This window comes from Pleurodeles waltl, chromosome 10 (genome assembly GCF_031143425.1).
Source record: "Pleurodeles waltl isolate 20211129_DDA chromosome 10, aPleWal1.hap1.20221129, whole genome shotgun sequence".
NCBI lineage: Eukaryota > Metazoa > Chordata > Amphibia > Caudata > Salamandridae > Pleurodeles > Pleurodeles waltl.
Genome location: NC_090449.1, coordinates 881,615,130 through 881,638,089, shown reverse-complemented (window position 1 = coordinate 881,638,089; position 22,960 = coordinate 881,615,130).

Here is a 22,960-nt window from a genome sequence, read left to right as displayed (position 1 = left end):
CAACCCAAGAGGGGCAGAAACCACTAGGCACCAGGGATTTTTTTTTTGCGCCATTGTCACGCAAAGGGAGCGACCCCTTAGGCAAGGGTTGCTCTCTCGGGGGGCAAATTTATTTTAGGCTGGTTTATTGTTACTAGGCCTATCTGCCCCCAGGGGGGCAGAAGCCTTTAGGCGACAGAGATGCTTTTTTAGAGGTGGGGAGCGACCCCTTAGCCAAGGGTCACTCCCCATTGCAGGTGGCAAATTTATTTTAGGTAATTTCTGCCCCCCCTTGGGGCAGATCGGCCTATTGTTATTAGGCCGATTTGCCCCCAGGTGTGGCAGAAACCTCTAGGCGCCAGGGATAAAAGATTTTAGAGGTGGGGAGTGACCTCTTAGTCAAGGGTCGCTCCCCTGGGGGCAAATTATATTTAGACCATTTCTGCCCCCCTTTGGGGGCAGATCGGTCGATTTTCTTTGGGCCAATCTGCCCCCATGGTGGCAGAAACCACTTAGGCACCAGGGATTGGTGTGTGTGTATGCGTGTTTTTTCTTTAGGGGGGCAGCTCCTTGGGTAAGGGTCGCTTCCCATGGGGGCACATTACTGCCATATCTGCCCCCCAGAAAGCCCACCAGAGGCCAGGGATTTTTTTTTTTTAAAAATAAGAGGGTGGGGGTATGGCCATACCCCCACCCCCAAATAAATGGGGCCAAAGTTGTTCTGCCCCCCAGTGGGCAGATGGGGCAATTACCCCTGCTAATATGATATGGTACACTGTTCCGAAATCGAAAGGAGAGGAGAAAGAGTCCTGTTAATCAGGAGCAATGGTCCTCACACACCAAATCTGGTGTCATGCTTCATCATAGGACAGCTCCTCGTCAGACTGGCGCTGCAATGTCTGACGGGCACCCCCCTAGGGGGGGCTCTTTGCCGGAGATCTTTTTGAATATACTCGATGATGCCACGGAGCCAAAATATGGGTCCGAGAGAGGAGAAAATGTATGAAAAAAAAGAATAATAAAATTGGCTCAGATCCCTCACCTAATAGTTTATTATTTGCTGTTGGGAAATGGTCAAGATTAAAAAGAAATCAAGGGAGTGAAACTAAAGGCAATGCTTGAACACCCACACAAGATCAATCAAAGAAATTGAGGAGGACGGAAAAGGTCCGACACTCCTCAATATGCGGTCGACATGTTTCGCGTCGTTGCTGGTCCAACAGGATCCCGTGACGCTTCTTCAGGACCTAATTTAATTATAGATTTTCTCCACAAGAAAAAACCAAAAACAGAATACTTATACTTCTGTTGACTAACGTTCACAGTCAAGACGTCATCAGTCACTTAACAGGACTAAAGCAGACTGGGTTTCCTTTCCTATCAGTCGCCCTAAGTATGGGAAACAAAAAAGAGGGCTAAAATTAGCTCAGTATATCATCGCTTCACCAGTATTCAAGGGCGACGAATACAGGTTAATGCAGAAAAAGGGGAGTGACAAAATAGTGCAACACTCAGTGATCAAGTGGTTGTAGGCACACCATGCTGGTAACATATAAAGTTGCTTACCATCTCAATTTAGAGAATAGGCTTCATGGGATATCGCTGGCCCATCACCCGGTACACAGTAAATCTGATGGTAAGAGAACATGTGCCAAATAAGGAAAAAAGGGGGGGCATCATATTATAGTAATATACTCGTCATAAAAGTCCGAGGTACAAATGGTTAGAGATAAGCCAACCAAGTTGGGAAAATGTAGGACTGACAATAAGGTGGAATTCAAAAGTCGTATTTACATATGACTCACTTCAAGTCTAATACACATACATCATAGAAGCAGCAAGAAACAGAGAAAAAACAGTCATCAATTCTGTGTGAATGTTCATAAATCTCCCCAAAATCACGTATATTATAGGGCATGTAGCCAGTTTCGTTGAGTAAAGAGATACTTCATCCTAAAAACACACTAAGAGATGTGTCAAAGGTCAAAAGTAAAGTGGCACATTAGAGGGATAAAGATATGGGGGTATGTCGTGGCCCAGGAATGATCATACCTTTATATAACACACCGTAGTAAATTTGAAGAAAAACAGAGACTAGGACCGAAGGAGTGCAATCTGTAAGACTGCGGCCGTATCGTTAGGTATAGAGCATGGGGTCCCTGGCCTGGAAACATCATAGCGTTCGAAAAAGATGCCGTGGTAAAGTTTCTGCAAGAAAAGTAGAGTGGTGCACTTACTTGCGCGGTTACTGGTTTTGTCTGCAGCACCTACCCGGGGGTCGCGTTCCCGAACATATGCGGAACGGAAGGCTGCTGGTATAAATAATACGCACGTAGAGCGCGTGTCCATTAATTAGGGAATCAGATGCCAAGTAACGTTCTCGTCACTGGCAGGCCTCTACGGAAATCGAAGAAGGACTTTAAAATCGGGACGCGATGAGAGCACTCTATGTGCGGCGGCCATCTTAAAGTGATGTAGGGATTGGAAATAGTTTGGTTACGACTATCAGGAGATGCCAAAAAACAGTTGTAGATCAGATTAGTCGTACTAATATCATTAGTCCAGAGAGTGTAATTCAAATCTTATCCAATAGGAGTAAAAAGAAGATGACCAACAGGCAAGACCTTCTAAAAGTGGTTGTAAGAAGGGCAGAGAAGTGTATATATGAAATAAATAAAAAACAAAAAACAGAAAGCCAAGTTGGTTCCTATTTGGAAAGGTGGAACCAGGGAATGTCATCGTTTAGTCCCTGTTGGTGGGTATGGAGTCTATATACCCAGCGTTGTTCAAGCTCAAATAACGGTCGGGTACCTGGTGTGTCGCAAGTCTGTAATACCACCCATCGGATGTCGTCTGGTGTGTGGTTAAGTTCAATAAAATGTATACTAAGTTTGGTAGTAGTACGTCCACACCGAATGTTACTACGGTGTTCATTTACCCTAATCTTTACAGGTCGTGTGGTCATCCCTACGTATCTAAGATTGCATGGACAGGTGATAAGGTAAACACAATTGCGGGTGTTGCAGTTAGTATGTTTCATCAGATGCCATGTTAAAAATGGCTCTAACTTTAAGATGTCTGTGCGTATAGTGAGAGCGCAGACGTTGCAATTCCCACATGGAAAATGACCTTTAACTGGGGGGAGATCCCATAAAGATTTCTGTCTGTTTGAGGTGGTGGTGGGTCTGGGTCGGGTGTGTACCAGCATGTCTTTTATGTTTGCGGTCCTTTTAAATGCAAACACAGGCTTGGGAATATTTTCGCCCCCACTGCAGAGGACCGGCCATCTTTTATTGATTATCTTCTTAACTGTGTTAGAAAGTGGAGTAAATGTCGATACACAGGTAAGTTTGTTATCCGTAGATTTAGGGTTAAGTTGTAATAATGAGTCCCTATTACTATACTTAGCTCGTTTGTAAGCTGTTTTGATGACTCTCTCAGGGTAATGGCGGTCATGTAGTTTAGCCTGTAGTTCAGAGGCTTGAGTGTTAAATAGTCGTACATCACTACAGTTTCGTCTGAGACGTAAAAACTGTCCAAAGGGTAAATTCTCTCTCAGTGCTTTAGGATGGTGACTCTCGTATAATAATAGGCTGTTCCGATCAGTAGTTTTGTGAAAGGTGCGGGTACTCAATCGACCTTCCTCTATGCTGATTAATAAATCTAGGAAGGGGATCTCTGTAGTAGATACAGAGGAAGTGAAGTTGAGGAAGGGGTCTAGACTAGACTATTTACCCAAGCCGAGAACGCATCTACTACATCAATAGGGCCATGCCAAATGACAAGGATGTCGTCTATATAGCGGCGCCACAACTTGATATTGGCGGAGAAGGGGTTGGACTCAGGTAGGATGAAACGTTTCTCAAAGTCGTACATGACTACTGAAGATTACAGACAGGAATGTCTTCGCCTTCTCGGCGACTCTACCTATTATGCCCTTGTTGATCAGGATCCAACGGGACCGTTGCAAACTGAGATACGTGGGATGATAGAGGAAGCCGTTAACAACGCTTGGATATCCCAAAAGGAAGCAGAATTTTGGGATACAGAGGACCCTCGTATCCCTTATTTCTACTGCCTCCCCAAAATTCACAAGGGCATTTCTCCTCCACCAGGACGCCCTATAGTCTCAGGGATTGGGTCCATCCTTGAACCACTTTCGATATTTTGTGACCATTTCCTACGACCTCTTGTACAACAATCAACCACTTACCTGAGAGACACTACAGATGTTCTTAACCTGATTGAAACTATAAATTCCACAGTGCGTGTTGATGCCCTGATCACACTTGATGTTGAGGCTTTATACACAAACATCCCCCAAGTGGCTACACTGGAGGTAGTTGAATCATCCCTCTTATCTACTAGTTCAGAATTCACAACACCTGTCCATTTTATCATGCACTGTGCTAGTTTGGCTATGACTCGTTACTTTTTCCGGTTTGAGGATAAACTTTTCCATCAAATCCGCGGAACCTCGATGGGTAGTACTTTTGCCCCTAGCTTAGCATGTTTGTACATGTACGACTTTGAGAAACGTTTCATCCTACCTGAGTCCAACCCCTTCTCCGCCAATATCAAGTTGTGGCGCCGCTATATAGACGACATCCTTGTCATTTGGCATGGCCCTATTGATGTAGTAGATGCGTTCTCGGCTTGGGTAAATAGTCTAGACCCCTTCCTCAACTTCACTTCCTCTGTATCTACTACAGAGATCCCCTTCCTAGATTTATTAATCAGCATAGAGGAAGGTCGATTGAGTACCCGCACCTTTCACAAAACTACTGATCGGAACAGCCTATTATTATACGAGAGTCACCATCCTAAAGCACTGAGAGAGAATTTACCCTTTGGACAGTTTTTACGTCTCAGACGAAACTGTAGTGATGTACGACTATTTAACACTCAAGCCTCTGAACTACAGGCTAAACTACATGACCGCCATTACCCTGAGAGAGTCATCAAAACAGCTTACAAACGAGCTAAGTATAGTAATAGGGACTCATTATTACAACTTAACCCTAAATCTACGGATAACAAACTTACCTGTGTATCGACATTTACTCCACTTTCTAACACAGTTAAGAAGATAATCAATAAAAGATGGCCGGTCCTCTGCAGTGGGGGCGAAAATATTCCCAAGCCTGTGTTTGCATTTAAAAGGACCGCAAACATAAAAGACATGCTGGTACACACCCGACCCAGACCCACCACCACCTCAAACAGACAGAAATCTTTATGGGATCTCCCCCCAGTTAAAGGTCATTTTCCATGTGGGAATTGCAACGTCTGCGCTCTCACTATACGCACAGACATCTTAAAGGTAGAGCCATTTTTAACATGGCATCTGATGAAACATACTAACTGCAACACCCGCAATTGTGTTTACCTTATCACCTGTCCATGCAATCTTAGATACGTAGGGATGACCACACGACCTGTAAAGATTAGGGTAAATGAACACCGTAGTAACATTCGGTGTGGACGTACTACTACCAAACTTAGTATACATTTTATTGAACTTAACCACACACCAGACGACATCCGATGGGTGGTATTACAGACTTGCGACACACCAGGTACCCGACCGTTATTTGAGCTTGAACAACGCTGGGTATATAGACTCCATACCCACCAACAGGGACTAAACGATGACATTCCCTGGTTCTACCTTTCCAAATAGGAACCAACTTGGCTTTCTGTTTTTTGTTTTTTATTTATTTCATATATACACTTCTCTGCCCTTCTTACAACCACTTTTAGAAGGTCTTGCCTGTTGGTCATCTTCTTTTTACTCCTATTGGATAAGATTTGAATTAGACTCTCTGGACTAATGATATTAGTACGACTAATCTGATCTACAACTGTTTTTTGGCATCTCCTGATAGTCGTAACCAAACTATTTCCAATCTCTACATCACTTTAAGATGGCCGCCGCACATAGAGTGCTCTCATCGCGTCCCGATTTTAAAGTCCTTCTTCGATTTCCGTAGAGGCCTGCCAGTGACGAGAACGTTACTTGGCATCTGATTCCCTAATTAATGGACACGCGCTCTACGTGCGTATTATTTATACCAGCAGCCTTCCGTTCCGCATATGTTCGGGAACGCGACCCCCGGGTAGGTGCTGCAGACAAAACCGGTAACCGCGCAAGTAAGTGCACCACTCTACTTTTCTTGCAGAAACTTTACCACGGCATCTTTTTCGAACGCTATGATGTTTCCAGGCCAGGGACCCCATGCTCTATACCTAACGATACGCCCGCAGTCTTACAGATTGCACTCCTTCGGTCCTAGTCTCTGTTTTTCTTCAAATTTACTACGGTGTGTTATATAAAGGTATGATCATTCCTGGGCCACGACATACCCCCATATCTTTATCCCTCTAATGTGCCACTTTACTTTTGACCTTTGACACATGTCTTAGTGTGTTTTTAGGATGAAGTATCTCTTTACTCAACGAAACTGGCTACATGCCCTATAATATACGTGATTTTGGGGAGATTTATGAACATTCACACAGAATTGATGACTGTTTTTTCTCTGTTTCTTGCTGCTTCTATGATGTATGTGTATTAGACTTGAAGTGAGTCATATGTAAATACGACTTTTGAATTCCACCTTATTGTCAGTCCTACATTTTCCCAACTTGGTTGGCTTATCTCTAACCATTTGTACCTCGGACTTTTATGACGAGTATATTACTATAATATGATGCCCCCCCTTTTTTCCTTTTTTGGCACATGTTCTCTTACCATCAGATTTACTGTGTACCGGGTGATGGGCCAGCGATATCCCATGAAGCCTATTCTCTAAATTGAGATGGTAAGCAACTTTATATGTTACCAGCATGGTGTGCCTACAACCACTTGATCACTGAGTGTTGCACTATTTTGTCACTCCCCTTTTTCTGCATTAACCTGTACTCGTCGCCCTTGAATACTGGTGAAGCGATGATATACTGAGCTAATTTTAGCCCTCTTTTTTGTTTCCTATACTTAGGGCGACTGATAGGAAAGGAAACCCAGTCTGCTTTAGTCCTGTTAAGTGACTGATGACGTCTTGACTGTGAACGTTAGTCAACAGAAGTATAAGTATTCTGTTTTTGGTTTTTTCTTGTGGAGAAAATCTATAATTAAATTAGGTCCTGAAGAAGCGTCACGGGATCCTGTTGGACCAGCAACGACGCGAAACATGTCGACCGCATATTGAGGAGTGTCGGACCTTTTCCGTCCTCCTCAATTTCTTTGATTGATCTTGTGTGGGTGTTCAAGCATTGCCTTTAGTTTCACTCCCTTGATTTCTTTTTAATCTTGACCATTTCCCAACAGCAAATAATAAACTATTAGGTGAGGGATCTGAGCCAATTTTATTATTCTCTTTTTTCATACATTTTCTCCTCTCTCTGACCCATATTTTGGCTCCGTGGCATCATCGAGTATATTCAAAAAGATCTCCGGCAAAGAGCCCCCCCTAGGGGGGTGCCCGTCAGACATTGCAGCGCCGGTCTGACGAGGAGCTGTCCTATGATGAAGCATGACACCAGATTTGGTGTGTGAGGACCATTGCTCCTGATTAACAGGACTCTTTCTCTTTCTCCTCTCCTTTCGATTTCGGAACAGTGTACCATATCATATTAGTACTGGATTGGGAGGACGTACACTGGACCGACCAATCCTCCTCTTACCCCCCTTTTTTTCGAAGTATTTAGCACAGCGGGTTCGCTGTGGGGTTGTTTATTTGCTAATTTCTCTGAGATAATTAATATGGATAATTTTCAAGGTCTCAGCTTTGACGATGACATCGTGTCTGCTATTCTGCAGACTCCCTCCATTTTGGTTAATGATGGTGCAGGACCTTCTGGTCCCACCAAAGAAGAATGGGATAAACTGTCTTCACTCAAACGTGACCTGGTCAAAACAGTCCTGCATGGGACTATTATGACCGAATACTTGAGAGCTAATATAGCTCCAAATGGACTACTGGTATCAAATATGCCCAGGATCTTCCTACAAGACCTTGCCTTTAGGAAGGACTGGGCTCAGATAGCATGGAAATGCACCCGGGACTGGCTAGTCCTTATTATCAATACATCTAGACGACTAGCAGAGTCTATAGCGATTCAGATCACTTTCATAGAGAATACACTCAAAACCTCAATCTCTATAGCAGCATTTAAGAGCCGATTAGCAGAAATCAACACTGATCTTAACGAAACCAAAGAGTTCTTGACTCAACAGAAGATCACCAAGTTACAAAAAGATATCATCAGGTTTAATAGAGAGAAGATCTACCCATACATTAGAGATGATTACACGATGGAGACCCCATCTGTCTCATCAGATGACTCCTCCACCTCTGGTAGGAAACCCCGTAAATATAGCCACAGCTCATCCTCTGATGGATGGAGCACGGATGATGACAGACCCCAACCTTATTTTAATTATCCACAATATCATCCTGGTCATCCAATGACATGGCAACAACCTATCCCTTTTTACCAACCCCGTCCAATGCCACCTTATATGCCTTTTTTAGGCCGAGGCAGGGGCAGAGGAAGAGGCAGAAGACGAGGAAGAGGAAGACGAGTCCACTGGTTTCAGGAGGAACCACAGATGGTCACGAGGAGCCAGGGCAAGACCCCCTCAACAAAGACCTAGTGGTTAATTTGTCCTCCAGACTCCTCTCCCCTGATGAAACCAAGGTATTAAACAAAGGACTGGGGTATGTCCCCACTCCAAAGGACGACTCTTTTCGTTTACAATGCGAAATGTCTCGGTTCTTCAGGAAAATACGCCTCCAATTTTTCTTTAAAGACAAACCTACTGTCGATTCTCCATTAGACTCGGGCCTCAAAAAGCCTTCCCAATTCATACCTCCACTCTCCACCATGCCTTGCGAGGTTCAGGCTTTCGAGAAATCAGTCACTTCTGACATCAAAAACCTACGACCACAACATAGATTTACTAACCTGTCCAGAATCGAGAATGAGGCACTCCGAGCTCTAGCAGCTGATTCCAATATTACTATTAAACCAGCTGACAAAGGAGGCGCCATTGTTGTGATGAATACTGAAGATTACAGACAGGAATGTCTTCGCCTTCTCGGCGACTCTACCTATTATGCCCTTGTTGATCAGGATCCAACGGGACCGTTGCAAACTGAGATACGTGGGATGATAGAGGAAGCCGTTAACAACGCTTGGATATCCCAAAAGGAAGCAGAATTTTTGGATACAGAGGACCCTCGTATCCCTTATTTCTACTGCCTCCCCAAAATTCACAAGGGCATTTCTCCTCCACCAGGACGCCCTATAGTCTCAGGGATTGGGTCCATCCTTGAACCACTTTCGATATTTTGTGACCATTTCCTACGACCTCTTGTACAACAATCAACCACTTACCTGAGAGACACTACAGATGTTCTTAACCTGATTGAAACTATAAATTCCACAGTGCGTGTTGATGCCCTGATCACACTTGATGTTGAGGCTTTATACACAAACATCCCCCAAGTGGCTACACTGGAGGTAGTTGAATCATCCCTCTTATCTACTAGTTCAGAATTCACAACACCTGTCCATTTTATCATGCACTGTGCTAGTTTGGCTATGACTCGTAACTTTTTCCGGTTTGAGGATAAACTTTTCCATCAAATCCGCGGAACCTCGATGGGTAGTACTTTTGCCCCTAGCTTAGCATGTTTGTACATGTACGACTTTGAGAAACGTTTCATCCTACCTGAGTCCAACCCCTTCTCCGCCAATATCAAGTTGTGGCGCCGCTATATAGACGACATCCTTGTCATTTGGCATGGCCCTATTGATGTAGTAGATGCGTTCTCGGCTTGGGTAAATAGTCTAGACCCCTTCCTCAACTTCACTTCCTCTGTATCTACTACAGAGATCCCCTTCCTAGATTTATTAATCAGCATAGAGGAAGGTCGATTGAGTACCCGCACCTTTCACAAAACTACTGATCGGAACAGCCTATTATTATACGAGAGTCACCATCCTAAAGCACTGAGAGAGAATTTACCCTTTGGACAGTTTTTACGTCTCAGACGAAACTGTAGTGATGTACGACTATTTAACACTCAAGCCTCTGAACTACAGGCTAAACTACATGACCGCCATTACCCTGAGAGAGTCATCAAAACAGCTTACAAACGAGCTAAGTATAGTAATAGGGACTCATTATTACAACTTAACCCTAAATCTACGGATAACAAACTTACCTGTGTATCGACATTTACTCCACTTTCTAACACAGTTAAGAAGATAATCAATAAAAGATGGCCGGTCCTCTGCAGTGGGGGCGAAAATATTCCCAAGCCTGTGTTTGCATTTAAAAGGACCGCAAACATAAAAGACATGCTGGTACACACCCGACCCAGACCCACCACCACCTCAAACAGACAGAAATCTTTATGGGATCTCCCCCCAGTTAAAGGTCATTTTCCATGTGGGAATTGCAACGTCTGCGCTCTCACTATACGCACAGACATCTTAAAGTTAGAGCCATTTTTAACATGGCATCTGATGAAACATACTAACTGCAACACCCGCAATTGTGTTTACCTTATCACCTGTCCATGCAATCTTAGATTCGTAGGGATGACCACACGACCTGTAAAGATTAGGGTAAATGAACACCGTAGTAACATTCGGTGAGGACGTACTACTACCAAACTTAGTATACATTTTATTGAACTTAACCACACACCAGACGACATCCGATGGGTGGTATTACAGACTTGCGACACACCAGGTACCCGACCGTTATTTGAGCTTGAACAACGCTGGGTATATAGACTCCATACCCACCAACAGGGACTAAACGATGACATTCCCTGGTTCCACCTTTCCAAATAGGAACCAACTTGGCTTTCTGTTTTTTGTTTTTTATTTATTTCATATATACACTTCTCTGCCCTTCTTACAACCACTTTTAGAAGGTCTTGCCTGTTGGTCATCTTCTTTTTACTCCTATTGGATAAGATTTGAATTAGACTCTCTGGACTAATGAAATTAGTACGACTAATCTGATCTACAACTGTTTTTTGGCATCTCCTGATAGTCGTAACCAAACTATTTCCAATCCCTACATCACTTTAAGATGGCCGCCGCACATAGAGTGCTCTCATCGCGTCCCGATTTTAAAGTCCTTCTTCGATTTCCGTAGAGGCCTGCCAGTGACGAGAACGTTACTTGGCATCTGATTCCCTAATTAATGGACACGCGCTCTACGCGCGTATTATTTATACCAGCAGCCTTCCGTTCCGCATATGTTCGGGAACGCGACCCCCGGGTAGGTGCTGCAGACAAAACCGGTAACCGCGCAAGTAAGTGCACCACTCTACTTTTCTTGCAGAAACTTTACCACGGCATCTTTTTCGAACGCTATGATGTTTCCAGGCCAGGGACCCCATGCTCTATACCTAACGATACGGCCGCAGTCTTACAGATTGCACTCCTTCGGTCCTAGTCTCTGTTTTTCTTCAAATTTACTACGGTGTGTTATATAAAGGTATGATCATTCCTGGGCCACGACATACCCCCATATCTTTATCCCTCTAATGTGCCACTTTACTTTTGACCTTTGACACATCTCTTAGTGTGTTTTTAGGATGAAGTATCTCTTTACTCAACGAAACTGGCTACATGCCCTATAATATACGTGATTTTGGGGACATTTATGAACATTCACACAGAATTGATGACTGTTTTTTCTCTGTTTCTTGCTGCTTCTATGATGTATGTGTATTAGACTTGAAGTGAGTCATATGTAAATACGACTTTTGAATTCCACCTTATTGTCAGTCCTACATTTTCCCAACTTGGTTGGCTTATCTCTAACCATTTGTACCTCGGACTTTTATGACGAGTATATTACTATAATATGATGCCCCCCCTTTTTTCCTTTTTTGGCACATGTTCTCTTACCATCAGATTTACTGTGTACCGGGTGATGGGCCAGCGATATCCCATGAAGCCTATTCTCTAAATTGAGATGGTAAGCAACTTTATATGTTACCAGCATGGTGTGCCTACAACCACTTGATCACTGAGTGTTGCACTATTTTGTCACTCCCCTTTTTCTGCATTAACCTGTACTCGTCGCCCTTGAATACTGGTGAAGCGATGATATACTGAGCTAATTTTAGCCCTCTTTTTTGTTTCCCATACTTAGGGCGACTGATAGGAAAGGAAACCCAGTCTGCTTTAGTCCTGTTAAGTGACTGATGACGTCTTGAGTGTGAACGTTAGTCAACAGAAGTATAAGTATTCTGTTTTTGTTTTTTTCTTGTGGAGAAAATCTATAATTAAATTAGGTCCTGAAGAAGCGTCACGGGATCCTGTTGGACCAGCAACGACGCGAAACATGTCGACCGCATATTGAGGAGTGTCGGACCTTTTCCGTCCTCCTCAATTTCTTTGATTGATCTTGTGTGGGTGTTCAAGCATTGCCTTTAGTTTCACTCCCTTGATTTCTTTTTAATCTTGACCATTTCCCAACAGCAAATAATAAACTATTAGGTGAGGGATCTGAGCCAATTTTATTATTCTCTTTTTTCATACATTTTCTCCTCTCTCGGACCCATATTTTGGCTCCGTGGCATCATCGAGTATATTCAAAAAGATCTCCGGCAAAGAGCCCCCCCTAGGGGGGTGCCCGTCAGACATTGCAGCGCCGGTCTGACGAGGAGCTGTCCTATGATGAAGCATGACACCAGATTTGGTGTGTGAGGACCATTGCTCCTGATTAACAGGACTCTTTCTCTTTCTCCTCTCCTTTCGATTTCGGAACAGTGTACCATATCATATTAGTACTGGATTGGGAGGACGTACACTGGACCGACCAATCCTCCTCTTACCCCCCTTTTTTTCGAAGTATTTAGCACAGCGGGTTCGCTGTGGGGTTGTTTATTTGCTAATTTCTCTGAGATAATTAATATGGATAATTTTCAAGGTCTCAGCTTTGACGATGACATCGTGTCTGCTATTCTGCAGACTCCCTCCATTTTGGTTAATGATGGTGCAGGACCTTCTGGTCCCACCAAAGAAGAATGGGATAAACTGTCTTCACTCAAACGTGACCTGGTCAAAACAGTCCTGCATGGGACTATTATGACCGAATACTTGAGAGCTAATATAGCTCCAAATGGACTACTGGTATCAAATATGCCCAGGATCTTCCTACAAGACCTTGCCTTTAGGAAGGACTGGGCTCAGATAGCATGGAAATGCACCCGGGACTGGCTAGTCCTTATTATCAATACATCTAGACGACTAGCAGAGTCTATAGCGATTCAGATCACTTTCATAGAGAATACACTCAAAACCTCAATCTCTATAGCAGCATTTAAGAGCCGATTAGCAGAAATCAACACTGATCTTAACGAAACCAAAGAGTTCTTGACTCAACAGAAGATCACCAAGTTACAAAAAGATATCATCAGGTTTAATAGAGAGAAGATCTACCCATACATTAGAGATGATTACACGATGGAGACCCCATCTGTCTCATCAGATGACTCCTCCACCTCTGGTAGGAAACCCCGTAAATATAGCCACAGCTCATCCTCTGATGGATGGAGCACGGATGATGACAGACCCCAACCTTATTTTAATTATCCACAATATCATCCTGGTCATCCAATGACATGGCAACAACCTATCCCTTTTTACCAACCCCGTCCAATGCCACCTTATATGCCTTTTTTAGGCCGAGGCAGGGGCAGAGGAAGAGGCAGAAGACGAGGAAGAGGAAGACGAGTCCACTGGTTTCAGGAGGAACCACAGATGGTCACGAGGAGCCAGGGCAAGACCCCCTCAACAAAGACCTAGTGGTTAATTTGTCCTCCAGACTCCTCTCCCCTGATGAAACCAAGGTATTAAACAAAGGACTGGGGTATGTCCCCACTCCAAAGGACGACTCTTTTCGTTTACAATGCGAAATGTCTCGGTTCTTCAGGAAAATACGCCTCCAATTTTTCTTTAAAGACAAACCTACTGTCGATTCTCCATTAGACTCGGGCCTCAAAAAGCCTTCCCAATTCATACCTCCACTCTCCACCATGCCTTGCGAGGTTCAGGCTTTCGAGAAATCAGTCACTTCTGACATCGAAAACCTACGACCACAACATAGATTTACTAACCTGTCCAGAATCGAGAATGAGGCACTCCGAGCTCTAGCAGCTGATTCCAATATTACTATTAAACCAGCTGACAAAGGAGGCGCCATTGTTGTGATGAATACTGAAGATTACAGACAGGAATGTCTTCGCCTTCTCGGCGACTCTACCTATTATGCCCTTGTTGATCAGGATCCAACGGGACCGTTGCAAACTGAGATACGTGGGATGATAGAGGAAGCCGTTAACAACGCTTGGATATCCCAAAAGGAAGCAGAATTTTTGGATACAGAGGACCCTCGTATCCCTTATTTCTACTGCCTCCCCAAAATTCACAAGGGCATTTCTCCTCCACCAGGACGCCCTATAGTCTCAGGGATTGGGTCCATCCTTGAACCACTTTCGATATTTTGTGACCATTTCCTACGACCTCTTGTACAACAATCAACCACTTACCTGAGAGACACTTCAGATGTTCTTAACCTGATTGAAACTATAAATTCCACAGTGCGTGTTGATGCCCTGATCACACTTGATGTTGAGGCTTTATACACAAACATCCCCCAAGTGGCTACACTGGAGGTAGTTGAATCATCCCTCTTATCTACTAGTTCAGAATTCACAACACCTGTCCATTTTATCATGCACTGTGCTAGTTTGGCTATGACTCGTAACTTTTTCCGGTTTGAGGATAAACTTTTCCATCAAATCCGCGGAACCTCGATGGGTAGTACTTTTGCCCCTAGCTTAGCATGTTTGTACATGTACGACTTTGAGAAACGTTTCATCCTACCTGAGTCCAACCCCTTCTCCGCCAATATCAAGTTGTGGCGCCGCTATATAGACGACATCCTTGTCATTTGGCATGGCCCTATTGATGTAGTAGATGCGTTCTCGGCTTGGGTAAATAGTCTAGACCCCTTCCTCAACTTCACTTCCTCTGTATCTACTACAGAGATCCCCTTCCTAGATTTATTAATCAGCATAGAGGAAGGTCGATTGAGTACCCGCACCTTTCACAAAACTACTGATCGGAACAGCCTATTATTATACGAGAGTCACCATCCTAAAGCACTGAGAGAGAATTTACCCTTTGGACAGTTTTTACGTCTCAGACGAAACTGTAGTGATGTACGACTATTTAACACTCAAGCCTCTGAACTACAGGCTAAACTACATGACCGCCATTACCCTGAGAGAGTCATCAAAACAGCTTACAAACGAGCTAAGTATAGTAATAGGGACTCATTATTACAACTTAACCCTAAATCTACGGATAACAAACTTACCTGTGTATCGACATTTACTCCACTTTCTAACACAGTTAAGAAGATAATCAATAAAAGATGGCCGGTCCTCTGCAGTGGGGGCGAAAATATTCCCAAGCCTGTGTTTGCATTTAAAAGGACCGCAAACATAAAAGACATGCTGGTACACACCCGACCCAGACCCACCACCACCTCAAACAGACAGAAATCTTTATGGGATCTCCCCCCAGTTAAAGGTCATTTTCCATGTGGGAATTGCAACGTCTGCGCTCTCACTATACGCACAGACATCTTAAAGTTAGAGCCATTTTTAACATGGCATCTGATGAAACATACTAACTGCAACACCCGCAATTGTGTTTACCTTATCACCTGTCCATGCAATCTTAGATACGTAGGGATGACCACACGACCTGTAAAGATTAGGGTAAATGAACACCGTAGTAACATTCGGTGAGGACGTACTACTACCAAACTTAGTATACATTTTATTGAACTTAACCACACACCAGACGACATCCGATGGGTGGTATTACAGACTTGCGACACACCAGGTACCCGACCGTTATTTGAGCTTGAACAACGCTGGGTATATAGACTCCATACCCACCAACAGGGACTAAACGATGACATTCCCTGGTTCCACCTTTCCAAATAGGAACCAACTTGGCTTTCTGTTTTTTGTTTTTTATTTATTTCATATATACACTTCTCTGCCCTTCTTACAACCACTTTTAGAAGGTCTTGCCTGTTGGTCATCTTCTTTTTACTCCTATTGGATAAGATTTGAATTAGACTCTCTGGACTAATGAAATTAGTACGACTAATCTGATCTACAACTGTTTTTTGGCATCTCCTGATAGTCGTAACCAAACTATTTCCAATCCCTACATCACTTTAAGATGGCCGCCGCACATAGAGTGCTCTCATCGCGTCCCGATTTTAAAGTCCTTCTTCGATTTCCGTAGAGGCCTGCCAGTGACGAGAACGTTACTTGGCATCTGATTCCCTAATTAATGGACACGCGCTCTACGCGCGTATTATTTATACCAGCAGCCTTCCGTTCCGCATATGTTCGGGAACGCGACCCCCGGGTAGGTGCTGCAGACAAAACCGGTAACCGCGCAAGTAAGTGCACCACTCTACTTTTCTTGCAGAAACTTTACCACGGCATCTTTTTCGAACGCTATGATGTTTCCAGGCCAGGGACCCCATGCTCTATACCTAACGATACGGCCGCAGTCTTACAGATTGCACTCCTTCGGTCCTAGTCTCTGTTTTTCTTCAAATTTACTACGGTGTGTTATATAAAGGTATGATCATTCCTGGGCCACGACATACCCCCATATCTTTATCCCTCTAATGTGCCACTTTACTTTTGACCTTTGACACATCTCTTAGTGTGTTTTTAGGATGAAGTATCTCTTTACTCAACGAAACTGGCTACATGCCCTATAATATACGTGATTTTGGGGAGATTTATGAACATTCACACAGAATTGATGACTGTTTTTTCTCTGTTTCTTGCTGCTTCTATGATGTATGTGTATTAGACTTGAAGTGAGTCATATGTAAATACGACTTTTGAATTCCACCTTATTGTCAGTCCTACATTTTCCCAACTTGGTTGGCTTATCTCTAACCATTTGTACCTCGGACTTTTATGACGAGTATATTACTATAATATGATGCCCCCCCTTTTTTCCTTTTTTGGCACATGTTCTCTTACCATCAGATTTACTGTGTACCGGGTGATGGGCCAGCGATATCCCATGAAGCCTATTCTCTAAATTGAGATGGTAAGCAACTTTATATGTTACCAGCATGGTGTGCCTACAACCACTTGATCACTGAGTGTTGCACTATTTTGTCACTCCCCTTTTTCTGCATTAACCTGTACTCGTCGCCCTTGAATACTGGTGAAGCGATGATATACTGAGCTAATTTTAGCCCTCTTTTTTGTTTCCCATACTTAGGGCGACTGATAGGAAAGGAAACCCAGTCTGCTTTAGTCCTGTTAAGTGACTGATGACGTCTTGAGTGTGAACGTTAGTCAACAGAAGTATAAGTATTCTGTTTTTGGTTTTTTCTTGTGGAGAAAATCTATAATTAAATTAGGTCCTGAAGAAGCGTCACGGGATCCTGTTGGACCAGCAACGACGCGAAACATGTCGACCGCATATTGAGGAGTGTCGGACCTTTTCCGTCCTCCTCAATTTCTTTGATTGATCTTGTGTGGGTGTTCAAGCATTGCCTTTAGTTTCACTCCCTTGATTTCTTTTTAATCTTGACCATTTCCCAACAGCAAATAATAAACTATTAGGTGAGGGATCTGAGCCAATTTTATTATTCTCTTTTTTCATACATTTTCTCCTCTCTCGGACCCATATTTTGGCTCCGTGGCATCATCGAGTATATTCAAAAAGATCTCCGGCAAAGAGCCCCCCCTAGGGGGGTGCCCGTCAGACATTGCAGCGCCGGTCTGACGAGGAGCTGTCCTATGATGAAGCATGACACCAGATTTGGTGTGTGAGGACCATTGCTCCTGATTAACAGGACTCTTTCTCTTTCTCCTCTCCTTTCGATTTCGGAACAGTGTACCATATCATATTAGTACTGGATTGGGAGGACGTACACTGGACCGACCAATCCTCCTCTTACCCCCCTTTTTTTCGAAGCAATTACCCCTGCTCCACACCCTGGAGGGGCAGAAAGTCTACTAGATGCCAGGGAATTTAAAAACAACAAAAAATATTGGGGTGGTGGCTACCAACCAGTATGGGCCTAGTTACGCCCCCACCTCAACTGAAGGGTGTAAAAGTCTTTCAGCACACCCTCACATGCTACAACATCTTATCCCACAGCAAGCAAGAAGACATTTGATTATTTTGGGTTTTAGTTTTACATTTGGGCCATGAGAGCTTGGCTTACTCTCAAAATCGTCCCACTTGCAATGGTGAGGGCTGCACTTTATGGACTTTGGGACGCTGCCATGTAGAAAAATCCACAAGACCTAGACACATCTGAAAACTAAACGTGTGGGTGATTCCAGGGTGGTGTGTTTCACATGCACCCCGCACCATTTTTGCAGCCACAATCCCCGGCAAACCTCCAACTTTGCTGGAAATCACACATTTTCCCACATTTTTTTGAGTGAACCTTTTCCGTAATCTGCAGAAATCCACAAAATTCCTACCACCCAGCATTGTCTAATCTATACCGATAAAAATTCTGCTGCACTTGTCAGCCTAAAAATGTTTTTTTGCAAAATGCCCTTTTGGACCTCCTTTGGTTCCCCCTCAATATCAACATGTTTTTGGCTCTTCCCTTTCACAAGCACTTGGCCCACCTACACAAATGAGGTATCATTTTTACTGGGAGACTGAGGGGAACATTGGGTGGTATGAAATGTGTCCCAGTGCGGTGATCCCACACAGAAATGTGGGAAAAATGTGATTTTTTTAGCTAAATTTGAGGTTTGCTGAGGATTCTGGGTAAGAAAACATTGGGGGATCCACGCAAGTCACACCTCACTGGACTCCCTCAGGTGTCTAGTTTTCAGAAATGTCTGGGTTTGGTAGGTTTCCCTAGAAGGCTGCAGAGCCCAGGACCAAAAACGCAGGTGTCCCCTGCAAAAACAGGTAGTTTTGATTTGATCATTTTGATGTATAGAGATAGTGTTTTGGGGCATTTCCTTTCTCGGGCAGTAGGCCCACCCACAAAAATGAGGTACCATTTATATCGGGAGACTTGGGGGAACGCTGGGTGGAAGGAAATTTGTGGCTCTTCTCTGATTCCAGAACTCTCTGTTACCAAAATGAGGGGAAAAAGTGTTTTTTTGGACACATTTTAAGGTTTGCAAAGTATTCTGGGTAACAGAACCTGGTCAGAGCCCCACAAGTCACCCAATTGTGGATTCCCCTAGGTGTCTAGTTTTCAAAACTGCACAGGTTTGCTAGGTTTCCCTAGGTGCCTGCTGAGCTGGAGGCCAAAATCCACAGCTAGGCACTTTGCAAAAAACAGCTGTTTTCTTTGTGAAAATGTGATGTGTCCATGTTGTGTTTTGGGGCTTTTCCTGTCGTGGGCGATAGGCCTACCCCCACAAGTGAGGTACCATTTTTATCAGGAGATTTGGGCGAATGCTGTGTGGAAGGGAATTTGTGGCTCCTCTTTGATTACAGAATTTTCTGTCACCGAAAGGAGAGGAAAAGGTGTTTTTTCGGCCAAATTTTGAGGTTTGCAAAGGATTCTGGGTAACAGAACATGGTCAGAACCCCACAAGTCACCCCATCGTGGATTCCCCTAGGTGTCTAGATTTCAAAACTGCACAGGTTTGCTAGGTTTCCCTAGGTGCCACCTGAGCTATAGGCCAAAATCCACAGCTAGGTGCTTTGCAAAAAACAGCTCTGTTTTCTTTGTGAAAATGTGATGTGTCCACGTTGTGTTTTGGGGCTTTTCCTGTTGCAGGCGCTAGACTTACCCCCACAAGTGAGGTACCATTTTTATCGGGAGACATGAGGGAACACTAGGTGGAAGGAAATTTGTGGCTCTTCTCTGATTCCAGAACTTTCTGTTACCAAAATGAGGGGAAAAAGTGTTTTTTTGGACACATTTTAAGGTTTGCAAAGTATTCTGGGTAACAGAACCTGGTCAGAGCCCCACAAGTCACCCAATCTTGGATTCCCCTAGGTGTCTAGTTTTCAAAACTGCACAGGTTTGCTAGGTTTCCCTAGGTGCCTGCTGAGCTGGAGGCCAAAATCCACAGCTAGGCACTTTGCAAAAAACAGCTATGTTTTCCTTGTGAAAATGTGATGTGTCCATGTTGTGTTTTGGGGCTTTTCCTGTCGCTGGCGCTAGGCCTACCCCCACAAGTGAGGTACCATTTTTATTGGGATATTTGGGCGAACGTTGGGTGGAAGGGAATTTGTGGCTCCTCTCTGATTACAGAACTTTCTGTCACCGAAATGAGAGGAAAAATTTATTTTTTGGCCAAATTTTGAGGTTTGCAAAGGATTCTGGGTAACAGAACCTGGTCAGAGCCCCACAATTCACCCCATCTTGGATTCCCCTAGTTGTCTAGTTTTCATAACTGCGCAGGTTTGCTAGGTTTCCCTAGGTGCCGGCTGAGCTATGAGCCAAAATCCACAGCTAGGCACTATGCAAAAAACTGCTCTGTTTTCTTTGTGAAAATGTGATGTGTCCACGTTGTGTTTTGGGGCTTTTCCTGTAGCTGGCGCTAGGCTTACCCCCACAAGTGAGGTACCATTTTTATTGGGAGACTTAGGGGAAAGCTGGGTGGAAGGAAATTTGTGGCTCCTCGCTGATTACAGAAATTTCTGTCACCAAAATGAAAGGTAAAAGTGTTTTTTTTGGCCAAATGCTGAGGTTTGCAAAGGATTTTGGGTAACAGAATCTGGTCAGAGCCCCACAATTTACCCCGTCTTGGATTCCCCTAGGTGTCTAGTTTTCAAAACTGCACAGGTTTGCTAAGTTTCCCTAGGTGCCGGCTGAGCTAGAGGCCAAAATTCACAGCTAGGTGCTTTGCAAAAAAACAGCTCTGTTTTCTTTGTGAGAATGTGATGTGTCCACTTTGTGTTTTGGGGCTTTTCCTGTTGCAGGCGCTAGACTTACCCCCACAAGTGAGGTACCATTTTTATCGGGAGACATGAGGGAACACTAGGTGGAAGGAAATTTGTGGCTCTTCTCTGATTCCAGAACTTTCTGTCACCAAAATGAGAGGTAAAAGTGTTTTTTTTGGCCAAATTTTGAGGTTTGCAAAGGATTCTGGGTAACAGAATCTGATCAGAGCCCCACAATTCTCCCCGTCTTGAATTCCCTTAGGTGTCTAGTTTTCAAAACTGCTCAGGTTTGCTAGGTTTCCGTACGTGCCTGCTGAGCTGGAGGCCAAAATCCACAGCTAGGCACTTTGCAAAAAACAGCTCTGTTTTCTTTGTGAAAATGTGATGTGTCCATGTTGTGTTTTGGGGCCTTTCCTGTCGCGGGCGCTAGGCCTACCCCCACAAGTGAGGTACCATTTTTATCGGGAGATTTGGGCGAAGACTGGGTGGAAGGGAATTTGTGGCTCCTCTCTGATTACAGAACTTTCTGTCACCAAAATGAGAGGAAAAAGTGTTTTTTTGGCCAAATTTTGAGGTTTGCCAAGAATTCTGGGTAACAGAACCTGGTCAGAACCCCACAAGTCACCCCCATCTTGGATTCCCCTAGGTTTCTACTTTTCAAGACTGCGCAGGTTTGCTAGGCTTCCCTAGGTTCGGGCTGAGCTGGAGGCCAAAATCCACAGCTAGGTGCTTTGCAATAAACAGCTCTGTTTTCTTTGTGAAAAAGTGTTGTGTCCACTTTATATTTTGTGGATTTTCCTGTCGCAGGCGCTAGACTTACCCCCACAAGTGAGGTACCATTTTTATTAGGAGACTTGGGGGAACGCTGGGTGGAAGGAAATTTGTGGCTCTTCTCTGATTCCAGAACTTTCTGTCACCTAAATGAGAGGAAAAAGTGTTTTTTTTGGCCAAATTTTGAGGTTTGCAAAGGATTCTGGGTAACAGAATCTGATCAGAGCCCCACAATTCACCCCGTCTTGAATTCCCTTAGGTGTCTAGTTTTCAAAACTGCTCAGGTGTGCTAGGTTTCCGTACGTGCCTGCTGAGCTGGAGGCCAAAATCCACAGCTAGGCACTTTGCAAAAAACAGCTCTGTTTTCTTTGTGAAAATGTGATGTGTCCATGTTGTGTTTTGGGGTCTTTCCTGTCGCGGGCGCTAGGCCTACCCCCACAAGAGAGGTACGATTTTTATGGGGAGATTTGGGCGAACACTGGGTGGAAAGGAATTTGTGGCTCCTCTCTGATTACAGAACTTTCTGTCACTGAAATGAGAGGAAAAGGTGTTTGTTTGGCCACATTTTGAGGTTTGCAAAGCATTCTGGGTAACAGAACCTGGTCAGAACCCCGCAAGTCACCTCATCTTGGATTCCCCTAGGTGTCTAGTTTTCAAAACTGCACAGGTTTGCTTGGTTTCCCTAGGTGCCTGCTAAGCTGGAGGCCAAAATCCACAGCTAGGCACTTTGCAAAAAACAGCTGTTTTCTTTGTGAAAATGTGATGTGTCCATGTTGTGTTTTGGGGCTTTTCCTGTCGCGGGCGATAGGCCTACCCCCACAAGTGAGGTACCATTTTTATCAGGAGACTTGGGGGAACGCTGGGTGGAAGGGAATTTGTGGCTCTTTTCTGATTCCAGAACTTTTTGTCACCGAAATTAGAGGAAAAAGTGTTTTTTAGGCCAATTTTTGAGGTTTGCAAAGGATTCAGGGTAACAGAATCTCGTCAGAGCCCCACAAGTCACCCCATCTTGGATTCCCCTAGGTGTCTAGTTTTCAAAACTGCGCAGGTTTGCTAGGTTTCCTTAGGTGCCAGCTGAGCTATAGGCCAAAATCCACAGCTAGGCACTATCCAAAGAACAGCTCTGTTTTCTTTGTGAAAATGTGATGTGTCCACGTTGGGTTTTGGGGCATTTCCTGTCGCGGGCGCTCGGCCTACCTGCACAAGTGAGGTACCATTTTTATCGGGA